The sequence below is a fragment of the Budorcas taxicolor genome, chromosome 3, assembly GCF_023091745.1.
Source record: "Budorcas taxicolor isolate Tak-1 chromosome 3, Takin1.1, whole genome shotgun sequence".
Taxonomy (NCBI): Eukaryota; Metazoa; Chordata; class Mammalia; order Artiodactyla; family Bovidae; genus Budorcas; species Budorcas taxicolor.
The window spans coordinates 21340672-21359182 of NC_068912.1; the positions used below are offsets into that span (position 1 = coordinate 21340672).

General features: G+C 47.7%; 5 non-coding genes across 5 annotated transcripts; 4 read left to right on the plus strand and 1 right to left on the minus strand.

Annotated features, from left to right (window-relative positions):
- The first annotated feature begins 546 nt into the window (after positions 1-546).
- TRNAV-CAC (transfer RNA valine (anticodon CAC)) lies at positions 547-619 on the plus strand. Its single transcript has one exon. It is a non-coding gene; the product is annotated as a tRNA-Val (tRNA).
- A 497-nt stretch (positions 620-1116) lies between these two features.
- On the plus strand, positions 1117-1188 carry TRNAE-UUC (transfer RNA glutamic acid (anticodon UUC)). Its single transcript has one exon. It is a non-coding gene; the product is annotated as a tRNA-Glu (tRNA).
- Positions 1189-1958: 770 nt separating this feature from the next.
- TRNAG-CCC (transfer RNA glycine (anticodon CCC)) lies at positions 1959-2029 on the minus strand. The gene has a single exon. It is a non-coding gene; the product is annotated as a tRNA-Gly (tRNA).
- A 7943-nt stretch (positions 2030-9972) lies between these two features.
- Positions 9973-10045, plus strand: TRNAV-AAC (transfer RNA valine (anticodon AAC)). The gene has a single exon. It is a non-coding gene; the product is annotated as a tRNA-Val (tRNA).
- Positions 10046-16324: 6279 nt separating this feature from the next.
- Positions 16325-16397, plus strand: TRNAV-AAC (transfer RNA valine (anticodon AAC)). The gene has a single exon. It is a non-coding gene; the product is annotated as a tRNA-Val (tRNA).
- Positions 16398-18511: the final 2114 nt, after the last annotated feature.

An 18511-nucleotide genomic window follows, 5' to 3' on the forward strand; every position in this document is an offset into this window, starting at 1 on the left:
AGAAGTGATGCCCCCAACGGACTTTCAGAGAAAGAGCACAGGAGTCAGGTGCAAAGGAACAGCGGCGAGGGCGCGTCCCGGGTGGATTGGAAGCGTCGGTCATTCCTGAGAGCCCGGAGCGCTGATCGCGGGCGCCGAGAAGAGGACCACCGAGGCGCGGGTCCGCAGCCCGGGAGGGGCGGCTTCCACACCGCTGGGTTTCGGGGTCACCTGGGCCTCGGGCGCACCCACCGTCCCCGCCTCCTGCGGCTGCCGGGAGCCGGGGAGTCGGCGGGGGCGACCCCTGAACTCAGGGTGCGCAGCTGAGGATCTGAGGATTCTGCGTTGGGTGCGGGGCCCCGAAGGCCACCTGTGGGGGCCCGAGGGGCCTCACTTCAGGGCAGAGGGGGAACCCTAAAGCAGGGCCCTCGGGAGCCGCCGTCTCCGTGCCTGAGAGAGCCTGGGGCTCCAAGGTTCCTCTTTGAGTCTTAAGGGTTGGTGGTGTGGTTCGCGGTGGCGGGACCTCGGGATTTCATGGATACAGTGTTCAGGGATAGGGGTTGTCCCGTTTCCGTAGTGTAGTGGTTATCACGTTCGCCTCACACGCGAAAGGTCCCCGGTTCGAAACCGGGCGGAAACAGGCTTCCTCTTTCTTTTTCTCCCCCGGAGATGTGCCTTCTCATTGGCAAAACCAACAGGCGCGAAAGGCACGGGGTGCGGCAGGGGACGCAGCTGGAGGAAGAGGTGGTGACCACCTGCAAGTCTCTTTATTCAGCGCTAGGAGATCTGGAGGTGGACGGATCCGCTCATCACCCGCCACTCATCACCGAGCCTGACGACAGAGAAAACCGAGGTTCACAAAGAGAGCAAGACCTGGGCTCGGCAGCACGCAGCGCTACCGCTAGACCAGGAGGGACCCAGTCCGCTACGTTGTGTCCTTGCCCCAGAGCAAAAGCGATACCCAGGAAAGGAGAGGTGAAGGCCGATGAGCCGCGAGGGCAGGGCTGGGAGCCTTGCACAGCTGCACACAGCCCTGGGCCGCTGCGACGTTGCCTTTCCAGCTTGCTGACTTTCCGAAGGGTCATCTTCCACTCGCCTTTCACCTGCAGAGGCTAAACAAGCCTATTTGCCTGCAGCTCCCTGGTGGTCTAGTGGCTAGGATTCGGCGCTTTCACCGCCGCGGCCCGGGTTCGATTCCCGGTCAGGGAAAACTTTCTTTCTTCCAGCCTCTGCAAGCACACGAGTCTCTCTCTCCCCGCCCAGATCGGAACTGTATTTTGCTTAAAGGTCCAGTGCAGAACATTTCTGCACAGAGTTTCTAAATGCCGCTGAGTCCGGGCCTCAGGGTCCTGGACCTCAGGCTGGCTGTTGGAGCTGAGATGCCATGGACAGCCTGGGCTGGCCTGCTCTGGCCTCCACTCTTTTCTCCTGGCATGGTAAACCCAGAGTCTTACTTAACAGAATTTCCATTCAAAGAGAACATGAGGCTTCCGTTCCAAAAATTCATTAAAATCCGAAACCAAAAAGCTTTCGTAAGATACCAAAAGTTTGCAAGAATACAAACATCCTATATTCTGTACCTAAGTGCCCAGTTAACATCACATTCTTTCTTTGGATAAGAGTTATGACATCACTTGATAGTAACGTTCGGATATCTCGGCATTGTTCCTTTCTTTTGGCATCCCTCTCAAAGCTAACTTCTGTTAGCTGGAGACCTGTCTTCCAAGGCCAGCGAACAGCTTTACCCTCCGGAAGAGGGCCCTCTTGGCCCTTCAGGCACCTGGAATCCGCTCTCTGTAGGACGTAGAGAAGCTATATGTGTGTTAGTTGCTCAGTCCTTTTGGACTTTTTGCCATCCCTTGGGCCGATTACTCCAGGCAAGAATACTGGAGTAGGTTGCCATTTCCTTCTCCAGGGGAATCTCCCAGCCCAGGTCTCCTGTATGGAACCAGCGAGGACCAAAAGAAAGACAACCGCAGTGCATTGGCCGGGAATCGAACCCGGGTCTCCCGCGTGGGAGGCGAGAATTCTACCACTGAACCACCAATGCCACTGAAAAGAGAGTGTTTGCAAGGGCAACCTAGATGGAGGTTTATTCAGGTCTTTCTCAAGGGCAGGCCAGTCAGGCCCTGTGCTTGTACGACTGTCTAGACTTTCATCCTCCGCCCTCCGCGGCGCCGTCTGCCCTCTGCCCTCTGGCCTCCTGCGGGTTGCTTTGGTGGGCACTCAGTTGTGCTTTGGATCCGTCGGAGTGGTGGAACCGCCTGGTGCTCGTGCTCACCGGCTCAGTCTTGTCCAACTCTTTGCGACCCCTCGGACTCTAGCCCACCAGGCTCCTCTGTCCATGGGATTTCCACGCTCCTTTGCTAGAAACCCATCGAGGCAGTGCAGCTGTCCCCTTGGCTCCTGCCTGGCTCCCCGTGCCCTGCAGGGAGCATAACGTGTTCTGTCAGGACACAGAGGGGAAGAATCCTTCCGTGTGGTTGGAGGATGGAGAACCAGATGGGAAATTCTGCAAAGAGAGGGGAATATTCTCAAAAGCTTCCCAGAACTGCTGTGTGGGTGCTGTCGATTGGGTGGCTGCCCTAGGACAATAATGCTTAGTCTTGTGTTCTGGCCTTGACCCAGTCCCAGGTCCAGTCTGAATTCAAGCACAGAGGCACCCTGCTTTCCCACACGTATGTCATTCAGCCTCTCTCCAAAGCAGAGTTCTGAACCACCTTTTCTATCTCAGTGAATAGCAACCACGTGGGTCTTTTTTTTTTTTTCCTTTAACTTTGTTTTGCTGAAATGTAACTCAGGAATATAAAAAAGGTTTAGCTTTAGAGAAATTAGTGCTCTCCATGCTACAAACAAGAATAAAATTCAAGTTGACAATAAGGATGACTCTCGAATACTTTTAACATGCTAGAGAATTCTAATACTTGATGTATAATTACATAGAAAATGTTTGTCCTGTCATGCTCCCAGAGATGACTCTTGGTATGCACCACACTACTTTAATAATTTTGGTCTAAAAACCACCTCATTGTTACTTTCAGATTTATTATTTATAAAATTTAAAATTATGTGTCGCAGTAAATTAAATATACCATATAATATCTTTTAAATCAGGATTAAGTCTTTTGAGTCTCAAAATCATAGTGACTTAATTATTCCCCTTTCAATTTGGGGTCAACGTTTTTAGGTATCAGCTAATGTGTGATTCTAAGCAGCATTTATCAGACACGACTCAGCTCCAATCTCGATTTGAAGATATATCATTAACTTTAAGTTCTTTGATATTAAATTGGTTCAATTAATGTATAATCTTTGCCTGGAGAATTTCTAATTAAGTAGAAATAATAATGCCCATATTTTTATAGGTTATAATAGGATAGCTCTAGACTACCAGCTAAAGAGAACGTGTTGGTACCTTTAGGAGATATTCCTGAATGTACCCTTACATCACTTGAAGAAGAGTACAACACATGGACTCTCTAAGTTAAGACCTATTGCTTACCTGAAATACTCCTTTATTTAAAAAAAAAAATTCCTGATTCTTAGTTACCTCCCTCTAGATCTCAAGTCACCCATTTTCCCATGTGGTATGTAATTCTTTTTTTAGTCACTGCTGGGGTCCTTAGGTGCTTGCTGGCAGATGAACCTGAGAAGAACATGGCTGGTTGTCCTCCTGCTGTGATTCTTATGTGTGTGTGTGTGTGTGTGTGTGTGTGTGTGTGTGTGTGTATCTTATTTTTGATGCCTCCTGGTGTGAATGGACCAAGGAGTGGGACCTTGACTTTGCTCCTGATACAGCAGTTTTCCAGGAGAAGGGCCTGGTACCTGGTGAGCACCTAGTAAGTGCTTGCTGACTGAAGGACTCCTAATGCACAGTTCCAGAAAACTGATGAAGAGGACAGAATGTGGGTAAGATCCACAGAGGTCTAGAGTATAAGGGACAGAAAGGTACAAACTCCAAAAGGGAGAGAGAAGGGCAGAGAGAAATGTCCTAGAACCTAGAGACATCTCGACTGAGTACGGAAATTCTGAAGAGCTCTTCTTTCGTCACCAACTTCAACTGAGGAATCAGTGGAAGGGGAACCAAGAACTCTAAGCATCCAGGTTTCTGTAGCTTGCAACAATTTGTCTCAAATGAGATAATTTTTGCAGATGTAGCCCTGTACTGTTGAGATATCATACAGAGTCTCGGGCTTGCAAATGCGCCCGTATACCGGAGGGAGACCCCTCATTAGATTGTGTGCATCCAACCAAAGCCAAAATACAACTCATGAAGGGAAGAGGGTAAATGTCTGGGACCAGTGGGGTTGTTTTGTTTTGGTTTTGGTTTTGGTTTTTTTTTTAACTCCTGTAATCCATAAGCTGCTCTGCAAGAGGCTCCCCAAGTCATTCTGGCTGGTCTTGTCTGGACTCAATGACTTGGTCACCACTGAAAACAGTTACAATTATTAGAATACTTTCCAATCAGCTTGGAAGCTTAGCTGCTGAATATGTGCAATCTCTGGGAAATGTACACATTGTCTTTTCATTGTACCTGCCGCTAAGTTGAGTCAGTAGGGCACAAATCCCTTTGTTAGAGTAACAGACAGGTGTATTGACAATTTCTTGTGATGGCAAGACCGTGAAGAAAAAGACTCTTTCCTTGAGTCGGCAAAATACATTGGAATATAAATTAGCACATCTCTTTAGGGAAAACGAAGAACATAAAGAGATGCCTTCAGTTTCTAGCAAAGGTGCAGTGACAGAAATCAGATTAACCCTCCTTCCAAATCTCACTCTCCACCTTTGTCCCACTCCCAAAGGAATAAAAAAGACAAAAAACCGTGAAATACTGATTTCTAAGACACTGGAAATCAGGCAGCAAAGGATAGCAAGCCTTGAGAGGTGACAAACAAACAAGAGGAGTCTTGTCTGGGCCCACCTTCCTGCTTTCAGTGAGTTCCCACGCTGGGCACCAAGAGGAGGATTTCAGGTCAATTTTTCATTTGACTCTGGAGATGAAGCTGAATATTGGTGGAGAGTAAGACAGCTAGAGCTCACAGGACAAAGATCCAGCGATTCTTATTTGCAAAGCAGATGTAAAGAGCAAAGGTATGGCTATCAAAGCTGAAAGGGGAGTTCGGGGAATTGGGAAATTAGGATTTACCTATATACACTATTGATGCTGTGTATGACAGCACCCTTATGGCAGAAAGTGAGGAAGAACTAAAGAGCCTCTTGATGAAAGTGAAAGAGGAGAGTGAAAATGTTGTTTTAAAGCTCAACATTCAGAAATCTAAGATCAGGGCATCCAGTCCCATTACTTCATGTCAAATAGATGGGGAAATAGTAGAAACCATGGCAGACTTCCTTTTTCTGAGCTCCAAAATCACTGCAGATGGTGACTGCAGCCATGATATTAAAAGATGCTTACTCCTTGGAAGGAAAGTTATCACCAACCTAGACAGCATATTAAAAAGCAGAGATATTACTTTGTCAACAAAGGTCCGTCTAGTCAAGGCTATGGTTTTTCCAGTGGTTGTGTATGGGTGTGAGAGTTGGATATAAAGAAAGTTGAGCACAGAAGAATTGATGCTTTTGAACTATGGTGTTGGAGAAGACTCTTGAGAGTCCCCTCGACAGCTAGGAGATCCAACCAGCCCATCCTAAAGGAGATCAGTCCTGGGTGTTCATGGGAAGGACTGATGTTGAAACTGAATCTCCAATATTTTGGCCACCTCATGCGAAGAGCTGACTCATTTGAAAAGACCCTGATGCTGGGAAAGATTGAGGGCAGGAGAAGAAGGGGATGACAGAGGATGAGATGGTTGGATGGCATCACCGACTCAGTGGACATAGGTTTGGGTGGACTCCGGGAGTTGGTGATAGACAGGGAGGACTGGCGTGTTACGGTTCATGGGGTCGCAAAGAGTCAAACATGACTGAGTGACTGAACTGAGCTGAACTGGTACAATAAATAGCAAATGAGAACCTATTGTATGGCATAGGGAATTACTGGATGCTCTGTGGTTACCTAAATGAGAAGGAAATCCTAAAAAGAGGGGATATATGTATATGTATAGCCGATTCACTGTGCTATTAACACAACATCGTAATTAACACATTGTAAAGCAGCTATACTCAAATAAAAGTTAATAATAAAAAAAGAAACATGAAGAAAGGTCCAGTGATGAGACAGTGGGAGAGAGAGAATGCTGGGATATGAAAGGGTCTCCCTCAAGTACTCAGCAGAGTAATGATCTGGGTATCCTTATGAAGAAAGTGCCTGAGGCCAAGGAAAGAACATTTTTAAAAGATCCTGGAACAATGCCTGGTGCTCACCACACAGGACAAGCAATTGTATGTAAGTGATCTCCCCACACAGACTGGGCTACTTATAACTCATGGGCCATTGGGAAGAACATTCAAAAAACTCTTGTGATGGACAGGGAGGCTTGGCTGTTAAAATGCTGCACTCAGTATGCCCGTAAATTTGGAAAACTCAGCAGCGGCCACAGGACTGGAAAAGGTCGTTTTTCATTCCAGTCCCAAACAAAGGCAGTGCCAAAGAATGTTCCAACTACTACACAATTGCGCTCATCTCACATGTTAGCAAAGGAATGGTCAAAATTCTCACTGTGAGGCTTTCACAGTATGTAAACTGAGAACGTCCATATGTGCAAGCTGGATTCAGAAAAGGCAGAGGAACCAGAGATCAAATTGCTGACATCCGTTGATTCATAGTAAAAGCAAGAGGGTTCCAGAAAAATATCTACTTCTGCTTTCTTGAGGACGCCAAAGACTTTGACTGTGTGGATCACAACAAACTGTGGAAAATTCTTCAAGAGATGGGAATACCAGACCACCTTACCTGCCTCCTGAGAAATCTGTATGCAGGTCAAGAAGCAACAGTTAGAATCAGACATGAAAGAACGGACTGGTTCCAAATTGGGAAAGGAGTATGTCAAGACTGTGTGCTGTCACCCTGCTTATTTAACTTCTATGCAAAGTACATCATGTGAAATGCCTGCCTGGATGAAGCACAAGCTGGAATCTACATTTCTGCAAGAAATATCAATACCCTTCTATATGCAGACGACACCAGGTTTATGGCAGAAAGCGAAGAGGAAGTAAAGAGCCTCTTGATGAAAGTGAAAGAGGAGAGTGAAAAAGCTGGCTTAATATTCAGCATCCAAAAAACTAAGATCATGGCATCCGATCCCATCACTTCATGGCAAATAGATGGGGAAACAATGGAAACAGTGAGAGACTTTATTTTCTTGGGCTCCAAAATCACTGTACATGGGGACCACCGCCATGAAATTAAAAGACGCTTGCTCCTTGGAAGAAAAGCTATGACCAACCTAGACAGCATATTAAAAAGCAGAGATATTCCTTTGCCAACACAGGTCAGTCTAATCAAAGCTATGGTTCTTCCAGTAGTCGTGTATGGATGTGAGAGTTGGACTATAAAGGAAACTGAGTACCAAAGAATTGATGCTTTTAAACTGGTGTTGGAGAAGCCTCTTGAGAGCCCCTTGGACTGCAAGGAGATCCAACCAGTGCATCCTAAAGGAAATCAGTCCTGAATACTCATCAGAAGGACTAATGCTGAAGTTGAAGCTCCAATATTTTGGCCACCTGGTGGGAAGAGCTGACTCAGTGTAAAAGTCTCTGATGCTGGGAAAGACTGAAGGCAAGAGGAGGAGTGGGTGGCTGAGGATGAGATGGTTGGATGGCATCACCGACTCAATACACATGCATTTGAACAAACTCCAGGGTTTGGTGAGAGACAGGGAAGCCTGATGTGTTGCTGTCCTTGGATCGCTACTGAACTGAAGAAACTGGGGAACAGTTCCTTACAACCGGAAAGCTCCATAGGGCCTACAACCAGCCCATCTTTCTCTGCTCTGAGTCACCTTGCAGAACAAGCCACAGTCAGTGAATCCAAGGAGGGCACAGGAAAAAGCTGACTGCAGGATACTTTTACCACCTGATATCCCCTCACCTTTTCACCTGGGCCCTACATCGTCTCTACCTGTGACACCTATTATTCTCTGAAAACCAAGAAGTTCGTCCCTTGTGAAGACACTTCGCTTTCCCTCACCCCAGCACACCCGCGGGACAATCTGATGTGAGTCAGAGAACAAAAGGGAACGAATTCAACTCTATACCACGGTTTCCAGCCAAAGACATGATGAAGAGGGTCAGGCTCTGCGGATTGAGCTGATCCAGGAGGAAAAGCAGCCGGTCCTCGAGCCGCTATCAGGGGAGGCCCCGAATCAGGTCAAGATCAGGGAGTAGATGGACCCGGCCATCACCAGCTGAGAACCAAGTGGCCCCTGCTTCGCAAGTTAACAGGTTCAGAAAGAGAGCTTGACCTCTCACCACACCTGGATTCCAGGTCTTCCCTCACGACCTGCGGAGCCTACCTTGTCCAGTTCTTGGATGAGGCTGAACCTCTGATCCAGGGGTTGGGCGGGCGTCGTTGCACTTTGTCACACCTTCGGGGGCAGGGGATGGATCCGTCCCCTCGGCGCGCTCCACTCGCCGGCTCCGAAGCCCTGTGCCTACCATTTCTGCTGCAGGGAGCCGTGTGTCTGTGGTCCCTCGGGCGTCCGCTGTGCGTCCACCCTGACGGGGAGAGGACCACCTCACCCTCGTCCCGTCCACGTGGGACGTCAGCATGCCGGACGCGACAGAAAACGATGAATCCGCTCCTCTGTCTGGACGTGGGAGGTGAAAACTAGGACCTGCAGGGGAGCAAAGCAAGGCGAAATCTCGAGAAACGCCCTGATCTAAAGCCCTTTTCAAGTCCGCCTCTTTGGGAACTCAGGCCTCTAGCGCGCTTGAGGGTGCTGTCGCGCTCACACTCTCGACCGCACTCGGAGTCCAGGCGGAACCAGGAGGAGCCCTGCTGCCTGGGGGCCGGTGCCCATGCGGCCCGCGCCTGCCTCGGGGTCTGAGCCCGTGAACCTCACTGAGAAAGGGAGGAAAGCCACTGCTGGAGGAAAGGGCACATGCATTCCCCAAATTGAGAAGCTCTACTGCTAAAGGAAACCAGAGACAGACAGACACACAGACAACCTTGCATTGAAACCTTTCAGCGAAAAGAAACTCTGCCTGCTGTGAGGTAAATACGAAGACCCTTCAAGACACCGGCTTTCTGAAAAACAAAACAAAACAAAACAAAACGCCTTTACCTCTCTTAAATTCACGCTCCACGACCTGTTGAACAGCAAAATTATAAAAGGAAAACAAGAGGCGTTTCAGACATTGTAAAATGTAAAACTAAGCGGTCCTTCAAGAAGAATCTCAAGTTTGGAATGAAGACGGTCAGATCTGCGTGGACCGCGCCTGGCTCCTCTGCGGCTTTATGCTGGGCCTGGTAGGCAAAGGAATTCAACAAATGACCCGAGCCTCAGTCTTTGCGGCGGTTCCCGCTAAACGTGAAAGCGTGATGCAAGTCTGGACTGAAACTAGAGGACTAGCATCAGCCACAGAGGCAGGAATCTGAGGAACCCCGGTGCTAGGCGGCGCCGGAGAAGCGCTGCTGTGAAAGGCCTGCAAGAGAGGAGCGCACGGGTCAGACGGGGCAGAGGGGAGGGCGGGTCCTTTGTTTCCCGAGTGGGATTGGAAGCATCGAGCCAGGTCCCCGCTGGCGCCATGAAAGGGACTCCAAGGCACTGGATCTGCCTCTGGAAGGGCTGTGTCCACCTTGACGGACGTGGGGCCACCTGGGGCTCAGACGCATCTTCCTCCCCCCCGCTCCTGAGGCTTCTGAGAACTGGGGAGTCAGGGGAGGCAACCTCTGCTCTTGGGCGCCAAGCTGGCACACTGGGACCTCGCCCCGGGAGAGGCGAGGAACCCTAAATCAGGCCCTTTCAGGAACTGCGGATCCTTGCCTGACGGATTACCTGTGTTTTCAGAGTCCTCTTCCTTTGAAAATTTGAAGGTCAGGTGTGTTCAAACATGTAATTCTTGAATATGTCACTAGATACACGTGGTCGTGTGGTTTCCGTAGTGTAGTGGTTATCACGTTCGCCTAACACGCGAAAGGTCCCCGGTTCGAAACCGGGCGGAAACAACTTCACTTTCCTCCAAAGTTTTAGATTCATATTTTAAATACAAAACAGAGGTCTGCTGCGTGGAATGAGGCTTGCAGCTTCAGCTTCAGCATCAGTCCTCCCAAAGAATATTCAGGGTTGATTTCCTTTAGGACTGACTGGTTTCATCTCTCCTTGACCTGCATACAGGTTTTTCTGGAGGCAGGTAAGATGGTCTGCTATTCCCACCTCTTGAAGAATTTTCCATATTTTGTTGTGATCCACACAGTCAAAGGCTTTAAGGAGTCAATGAAGCAGAAATAGATGTCTTTCTGGAATTCTCTTGCTTTTTCTATGATGCAATGGAGGAAAAATGCAGGGAAAAAAGGAGGAAATGGATAGAACCAAATTAATTGGAGAAATATATGGAAAAGGTTAAATAGAGAGTGCTACAAACAGTGGAGGAAATTTCTTTGGTAAAAGGCGTTTACAGGGTGATGATGATGAGCCTACTCTTTCATGCATTCAAGGATTCCCAGTCGACCTGCTTTCCTCCAGAGATCCTCTCTGAGGATCAGAGACTACCTGGACGTAAGTCCTTGTCTGTGTGTGTGTGTGTGTGTGTGTGTGTGTGTGTGTGTGTGTGTACACAAGACACAGAGGAGTAGGGTAGTAGTGGAGCATGGGAGAGAATGCATAGACCAGAAACAATCATACATCATTTACGTTCTAAAAGAGTGAGACACGTCCCTGGGTGGGCTCAAGCCACGAACTTTTCGGTTAACAGACGAATGAGCTAACCCATTGCTCCCCAAAGTCAGTTGGGAGGAGAGTTTAACCCTCACTCGCACAGAAAGCAAGCATACTTACGGAACTGGGCGGAGCCGCCTGTGTTTCGCAGAATGGCGTTTCCACTTCCGAGCCTCGGACAACCTGAGAGATGGAGTCCACTCAGCCTGTTCGTTCCCGTCGGGAAGCCGGGAGGTTCCGAGGGCAGAAGGTCTCCTGAGCGTCCTCGCCGCCGCAGATGTCAGCGCCCAAGAGAAGCCGCGAGCTTGAGCCGAGGGGCCCCAGAAAGAAGCTGATGGCTCCCGGTTTGATCCGCCTTCGTCCGACCATTTGCGCTTCTGGACATCGGTTTAGTAGATGGGGTGCGTGTGGCTGCAGCTGGAAAGAGATCAGTTTGTTGTGATCCACACAATGTAAGGCTTTAGCTGTCTTTTGAGGACGGGAAATGAAAGATGTGAAGAGGGCGAATAGATCCGAGGAAGGCCAAGGGCAGGAGAGAACGGAGAATGAGCCAGAGGGAGAAAGGGACTTCACGAGAGAGGAGCGGGCTGCTATCGCGGCGGAGGCCGTCGCTGGGTTGGGGAGATCACAGCGCCTGACTCTGGCGCAGCTCCCACGCTTTCCTGAGGTGTCCGGGAATCCCGTTCACCCCAAATCGCAAAGCTGCTGGCCTTGCATTTGTTCTGGCAGTTTCCTTTGCTGGTTGTAAAATTCTGGGTCTTGTATCACGTATAGAAATGTTTTCCACTGTAAACCCTTATTTTTTTTTTTAATTGGGGGATTTTTAAAGCAAGGAATTGGACTACTGTTCCCCTTTTGATGAGCTGATCAGATGAACTAGTAAACTGGCAGATCCCACTAGCCCAGGAGGTTACTGTTGGTCAGACAGGATTCCTTCACTCTCTCTTGAAAGTTCCACTGCCACTGAAAGATATCAGTAACTTAAAAGAAAACCACACCCAGACTTCATGCAGTGCAGTGCCAAAATGTAAGAGCTTACACTCAATGGTGACATGCAAAGTGCCATGTGCTGAGGCACCGTCTACAAGTTTTACATGGATGTACTCACTTTATCCTTTCAACATGCTTCTAGCATATCATCATCCTCATTTCACATATGAGAAATCTGAGACATGGAAGGTTAAATAACTTGTCTAGTCACTCAGTCAGTGAGTGGGATCTGAAAGCAGCAATTTGAACTGGAGCCTGCCTGGCTCCACAGGTTATGGTGCTAGTCAAAGGGGAACAGAAATGGTAAAAATGTTTGGCAAGAGATTTAAGCCTGCATGTTTCTTTGACAAAACACCAAGGAGGAGTCATGTAACACAAATAAAACTGCAGTATCCTCATGACCCACTTGCCAGGCAAACACCTTTCTTATTCCAAGAGCTGCTCCCCTTGAATCCCCAACTTATACACACCTTCTGCAAGAACTAGATTTTTCGTCCCCTTTATCCTTTCCTCTCACCTCTCCAATACCTCTTTCACAGCTCTTCTGTTCTTTCACTTCCAGGTCATTCATTTTTTTTAAAATTTAAAAACCTTAAATATATCTAAAGAAGTAAATAAGCAGTCATCCGTAGTTCCACCTCCTAGAATGGACTGCTGTTAACATCTTTGCACATTTTCCTTCAGATCTATTTTTACATTATTCTAAGTAGCAAACGCGCATGGGTTCATGCTAAATCGTTTCAGTCCTGTCTGACTCTTTGGGACCCAATGACTGTAGCCTGCCAGGCTCCTCTGACCATGAGAGGATTCCAGGTAAGAATATGGAGTGGATGGCCATACCCTCCTCCAGGGAATGTTCCTGAACCAGGGATAGACCCCATATCTCTTGTGTCTCTTGCATTGGCAGGTGGGTTCTTTACCATTAGTATCACTTGGGAAGCCCCTAAACTCTATGTGCTATTTTACAAAATTGAAATGATGCAGAAAATACAAATATGTAAAATTTTGAAACATCTTAAATTCAAAAGTAACTTCTGTTAATGTAAGTAAATGATAATGGAGTCATTTAGGTATATCAACTGAGAGACAGAGAAGGCAATGGCACCCCACTCCAGTACTCTTGCCTGGAAAATCCCATGGACAGAGGAGCCTGGTAGGCTGCAGTCCATGGGGTTGCACAGAGTTGGACACGACTGAAGTGACTCAACAGCAGCAGCAGCAACCAAGAAAAGTATATATATATATATATATATATATACATATATATGCTTTTATATGATTGAGCTCTTATAGAATCTATTCTGACTTTAAAGTATTTCAATTTACTAGTGTATAAATTTAATGAAAAAATGGAAAAATGAAGAAACTATTGAACTTTCAATCAAATTGTTTACCTTAAGAGACATACATTTCTAAAGAACCCTCTAGTGCTAATAATAATAATAATGAATGTCATTGAATTAAGGTATTAAGATTTGGAACGATTCCTCTCGTTATTTTTTAAAACATCAAATTTCTTAAGAATTAATTTTAAAATGATACAATCTATCCATTTCAAGTTTGATGACTTTTGACAAGTGGATGTACCTATGGAACCACTACCCAGTTCAAGAACATCTCCAGCACTCCAAAATATCCCCTTGAGCCCCTTTGCCGTCAACCCCCTGCCACTCCCTGTCCCAGGGGCTCAGTGATCTAGTTCTTGTCACTAGGGATTAGTTTGCCTCATCTAGTAATTCCCATAGGTGGCCCCGCAGAGTATGTACTCGTTTCATCACTCAGGGTGAAGTTTTAATCCTTATTGTTGCCATGTATCAGAAATTTGTTTCATTTTATTGAAGAGTAGTATTTCTTGGAGTGACCATGTCACAATCATATCTATTCACTTTGTGCTGGACATGTGAATGGTTTTCAATTTGGGGACTATTATGAACAAAGCTACTACGAGCAAGTCCCTTTTGTGGGCATATGTTTTATAAATTCCATTTTAAATTTTCTATTCTTTAATATACATTTATTTTGTGAATGGATGTTACATTCATCATGACAAAATTTATTGAAATGTTTAAAAATGTATTCAAATGTTACAAAAGACTGAAGTGCCAGCTTATCTTTGATTGTTTCCTCCTAGAAGATACTTAATATTGCCCACCTTCTGTGCCAGCTGTGTTATTTGATTATCTCATTTAATCTACACAATAGCTTCATGAAGTACTTATTATTTCTTTCATATGACACTTGCAAAATTGGCCTAGCAAATTGGAGTTGACCCAAGGTCAAAAGGAAGTTAAGTGGTGGCACCAGGATTAATAGGAGGCCCCCTGAGTGTTGGGCTCATTACGTTTGGGCTAAATGGTCTCTGCTGTTCCTGGTTCCTGGTTTCCTGTCTACCTTTCGCCCCCGATCTGTGTGCTTGAGGCTGACCCTGGAAACCAGCATTTCCAGGTCTTTCTTGCCCATGGAATCCAATGGGTGCAGCCAAACAGATGAGATCAGAAGGGAGAGGGGAGGAATGTGCATGATAAATGTTGTCTGCCATATCAGCAAACAAAGCACGCTGTGCCATCTAGCGGCCCGCCACTACCGACCTTAGTGAGCGCATTAAGAAGAAACCTATCTGTTGTTGGAGCAGGAAATGGCAACCCACTGCAGTATTCTTGCCTGGAAAATCCCATAAAGAGAGGAGCCTGGTGGGCTACAGCCCATGGTGTCCCACAGAGTTGGATATGACTGAGCATGCATGACTGAACACAGACTGTGGGATCTTAGTTCTACAAACCCTGGCCCACAGCTGTGAAAGCACCAAGTTCTAACCACTAGATTGCCAGGGATTTCTTATCACATCTTAAGATGTCAGTTACCTGGGTGTAAACTTCATCGAAGCACTTCATTGCATGTATACTTGAAAACTGCAAGAGGCTAGATCATAAATGTTCTCATCACAAAAAAGAAATGAGAATTATGTGATGGGATGGAGGTGCTAGTAAACGCTCTGGTGGGAATCATTTTGCTATATATAACTATCCGATCAACGTGCTCAACTCACACAGCGTTATGTCAATTATGTCTCAAAAAAGTTGGAGGAAACAATTTTTGAAAACAAGAAAGAAACCTGTGTTACTTCTTCGGAATCCATCCAAAGCCAAGGGGGATACGTTCCAGTGCCGCAAGTTCAAGTGCAATACAGCTGGGGAGGAGGAAGGACTGCTTACTCACTGGTCACCTGCCCAAGGTTGTCTGCTTTGGCTCCAGCAGCTGGTGGGAACTAGACTGGCCTTCACCAGCACCAGGAGAACTGGGTCCCTGCAGGCTCCCACTTCATCCTCATGAGGTGTTTCGATGAGGAAATCACCAAGGATTTCTTCTTTTCCCCTAATCTATTACCACTTCTCACTGTGTCTCTTCAAGACCATTGTTGGGTGCTGACTGGACAGGGCTTGAAGGAGATGCTGCCCTTTCCCTACCGGTCTCTTCTGGCCCGGAGGTTACTGCCCGCGGGATCAGAACCAGGGGGCCGGGAGGGCACCGGCTCTCTGAGAACCAAAAGTCGCTGCGTGCACCCAGGTGCGCCGCTCACCTGCGCCTCGCCGGCTCCCGGCGTGCTGAATCCACGCTATCGGCTGAAGCATCTCCCGCGGTGCCACGCCTGCGTGAGGGCTCTAGACCCCGCGGCAGGGGCCATGCTGAGGTGGCCCGGCCCTGCCCCCGACCCTGGAGGACAGGCGAGGAGAGGCCAGTCTCGACCGGCTGGGCCAAGAGAGTTCTCAACCTCGGCCCAGCCCCACGTACTCGACGTTAAAAGACTCAAACCCTAAAGTTTCAAAGGAGGGAAACTCTCGAGTTGAATCCATCTCCCGACCTTTAGGAGGAAAGTTGAGGGAGGAAATCAGACCAAGAAAAAGATTATGTGCATCAAAATGCATAACTAACCAAAGAAAAATAGGATTTTCTGACAAGTTGGAAGTGTGATGTGAAAGACTGGTGTCAAAGAGAAGTGTGTTTGGTCTGAGCCAACAGAGCATCAGGTAAGGTGGGAAAACACCCTTGCCACAGGGGTGGAAGGGCAAAGACCCAGAGTTTCTTTTGGAACCCTGGGGCCTTCCCAGAAAGCGTAATCCATTGATGCTGTCCCATTTCCCACCTCTGTGGTCCTTAGAGATATTTGGGATCCCAGGTCTCACCTGGGGGTCTCCATTCCAACTCCTTTTTTTGGAAGACAAATGCCAACGGTTTGCATCACTCTGATGCTTGCTTTTCAACTATCAAGGTCCTGAAAGCATCTGGACCTCGCTAATGGAAGGAGTACCTGACCAGTTGCAGTTCACAGAGGAGCCTGAAATTTGGGCTTGGGAGAAGAGTGGGGGGAGTGGAGAGCAGATTCTGGGGGATCCTGAGGTCTAACTGCCTGGGGGCCCACAGGGACCTCGCTCTGGGAGAGGTGAGGAACTCTCAGTCAGGGCCTTTCAGGAACCCCAGATCCTTACTCGAGGGATCACTTGGGCTTCCTTTGAAAATTTGAAGGCCAGCGGTGTCCAAACATGCATTTCTTGAGCATGTCACTAGGCACTGGCTGCCATGTGGTTTCCGTAGTGTAGTGGTTATCACGTTCGCCTAACACGCGAAAGGTCCCCGGTTCGAAACCGGGCGGAAACAACGTCACTTTACTGCAAACTTTTAGATTCACATTTTAAACATAAATGGAGGCCTGCCGCAGGGAGTGAGACTTGGCGCTTCAGCTTCACCATCAGTCCTCCTAAGGAATATTCAGGGTTGATTTCCTTTAGGACTGACTGGTTTCATCTCTCCTTGACCTGCATACAGGTTTTTCAGGAAGCAGGGAAGGTGGTCTGTTTTTCCCATCTCTTGAAGAATTTTCCACAGTTTGTTGTGATCCACACAGTCAAAGGCTTTAGAGTAGTTCATGAATCAGAAACAGATGGCTTTCTGGAATTCTCTGGCTTCTTCTATGATCCAGTGGATGGAAAACGGAGGAAAAGAATAGAGCCAAATTAATTGGAAAAGTATATGGAAACGGTTAAATAGAGACTACTACAAACAGTGGAAGAAACTTCATTAGTAAAATGAGTTTACAGGGTAGATGGTGACCTGCTTTCCCCCGAGATCCCGGACGTAGGTCCTCCTGTGTGTGTACTGGAGCTCAGGAGAGGAGGCACAGATTAGAAGCAATCGTACATCATTTACATTCTAAGAGTGAGACCCCTCCCTGAGTGGGCTCGAGCCAGGAACTTTTCGGTTAACAGCCGAACTCCGTAACAGATTGCGCCACAGAGACACGAGGAGAGCTTACTTCTCACTCCGACAGAAAGCAAGCATGCTTACGAGCTAGCCGGAGCCACCTGTGTCTCTCAGAGTAGCGTTTTCCCCTCCGAGCCTCGGACAACCTGAGAGATGGAGTCCACTCAGGGTGTTCACTCCCGCGGGGAAGCCGTGCGATTCCGAGGGCAGAAGGCCCCCGAAGTGTCCCCGCCGCGTGTTGCTTCAACTCCGCCGCAGACGCCAGCGGCCAGGAGACGCCCCCAGCTTGATCCAAGGGGCGCCCGAAGGAAGCTGATGGCTCCTGGTTTGCTCCGCCTTCATCCGACCATTTGCGCTTCTGGACACCGGTTTAGTAGATGAGGTGCGTGTGGCTGCAGCTGGAGAGATCACGTCCAACGAGGAAACGTGAAAAGGAGCGAGAGCAGGCAAAAGCGTGGATGAGACAATGAGACCTCCCCTGGGAAGCCTGTGAAGAGGCTCAGACAGATCGTGAGGGATAAAAGATAATTTTGTTAAGTAGCAGAAAAATGTGTTGTGCTGTTCAGTCTCTCGGTCCTCTCGGACGTTTTGCGACCCCATGGACTGCAGCACGGAAGGCTTCCCTGTCCATCACCAACTGCCGGAGCTAGCTCAAACTCATGCCCATTGAGTCGGTGATGGCATCCAACCATCTCATCCTCTGTCACCTTCTTCTCCTCCTGCCTTCAATCTTTCTCACCAGCAAAGGTCTTTTCCAATGAGTCAGCTCTTCTCATCAGGTGGCCAAAGTACTGGAGCTTCAGCTTCAGCATCAGTCCTTCCAGTGAATATTCAGGACTGATTTCCTTTAGGATTGACTGGTTTGATCTCCTTGAAGTCCAAGGGACTCTCAAGAGTCTTCTCCAACACCACAGTTCAAACGCATCCATTCTTCCATGCTCAACCTTCTTTGTGGTCCAGCTCTCACATCCACACAGGACTACTGGAAAAACCGTAGCGTTGACTATATGGACCTTTGTTGGCAAAGTAATGTCTCTGCTTTTTAATATGCTGTCTAGGTTGGTCATAGCTTTTCTTCCAGGGAGCAAGTGTTTTTTAATTTCATGGCTGCAGTCACCATCTGCAGTGATTTTGGAGCCCTGGAAATAAAGTCTGTCACTGTTTCCATTGCTTCCCCATCTATTTGCCATGAAGTGATGGGACCGGATGTCATGCTCTTAGTTTTTTGAATGCTGAGTGTTAAGCCAGCTTTTTCATTCTCCTCTTTCACCTTCATCAAGAGGCTCTTTAGTTCCTCTTTGCTTTTTGCCAAAGGGTGGTGTCATCTGCATGTCTGAGGTTCTTGATATTTCTCCCTGCAGTCTTGATTCCAGCTTGTGCTTCATCCAGCCTGGCATTTCGCATGATGTATTCTGCATACAAGTTAAATAAGCAGGGTGACAATATACAGCCTTGACGTACTCCTTTCCAATTTCGAACCAGTCCATTGATCCATGTCTGGTTCTAACTGT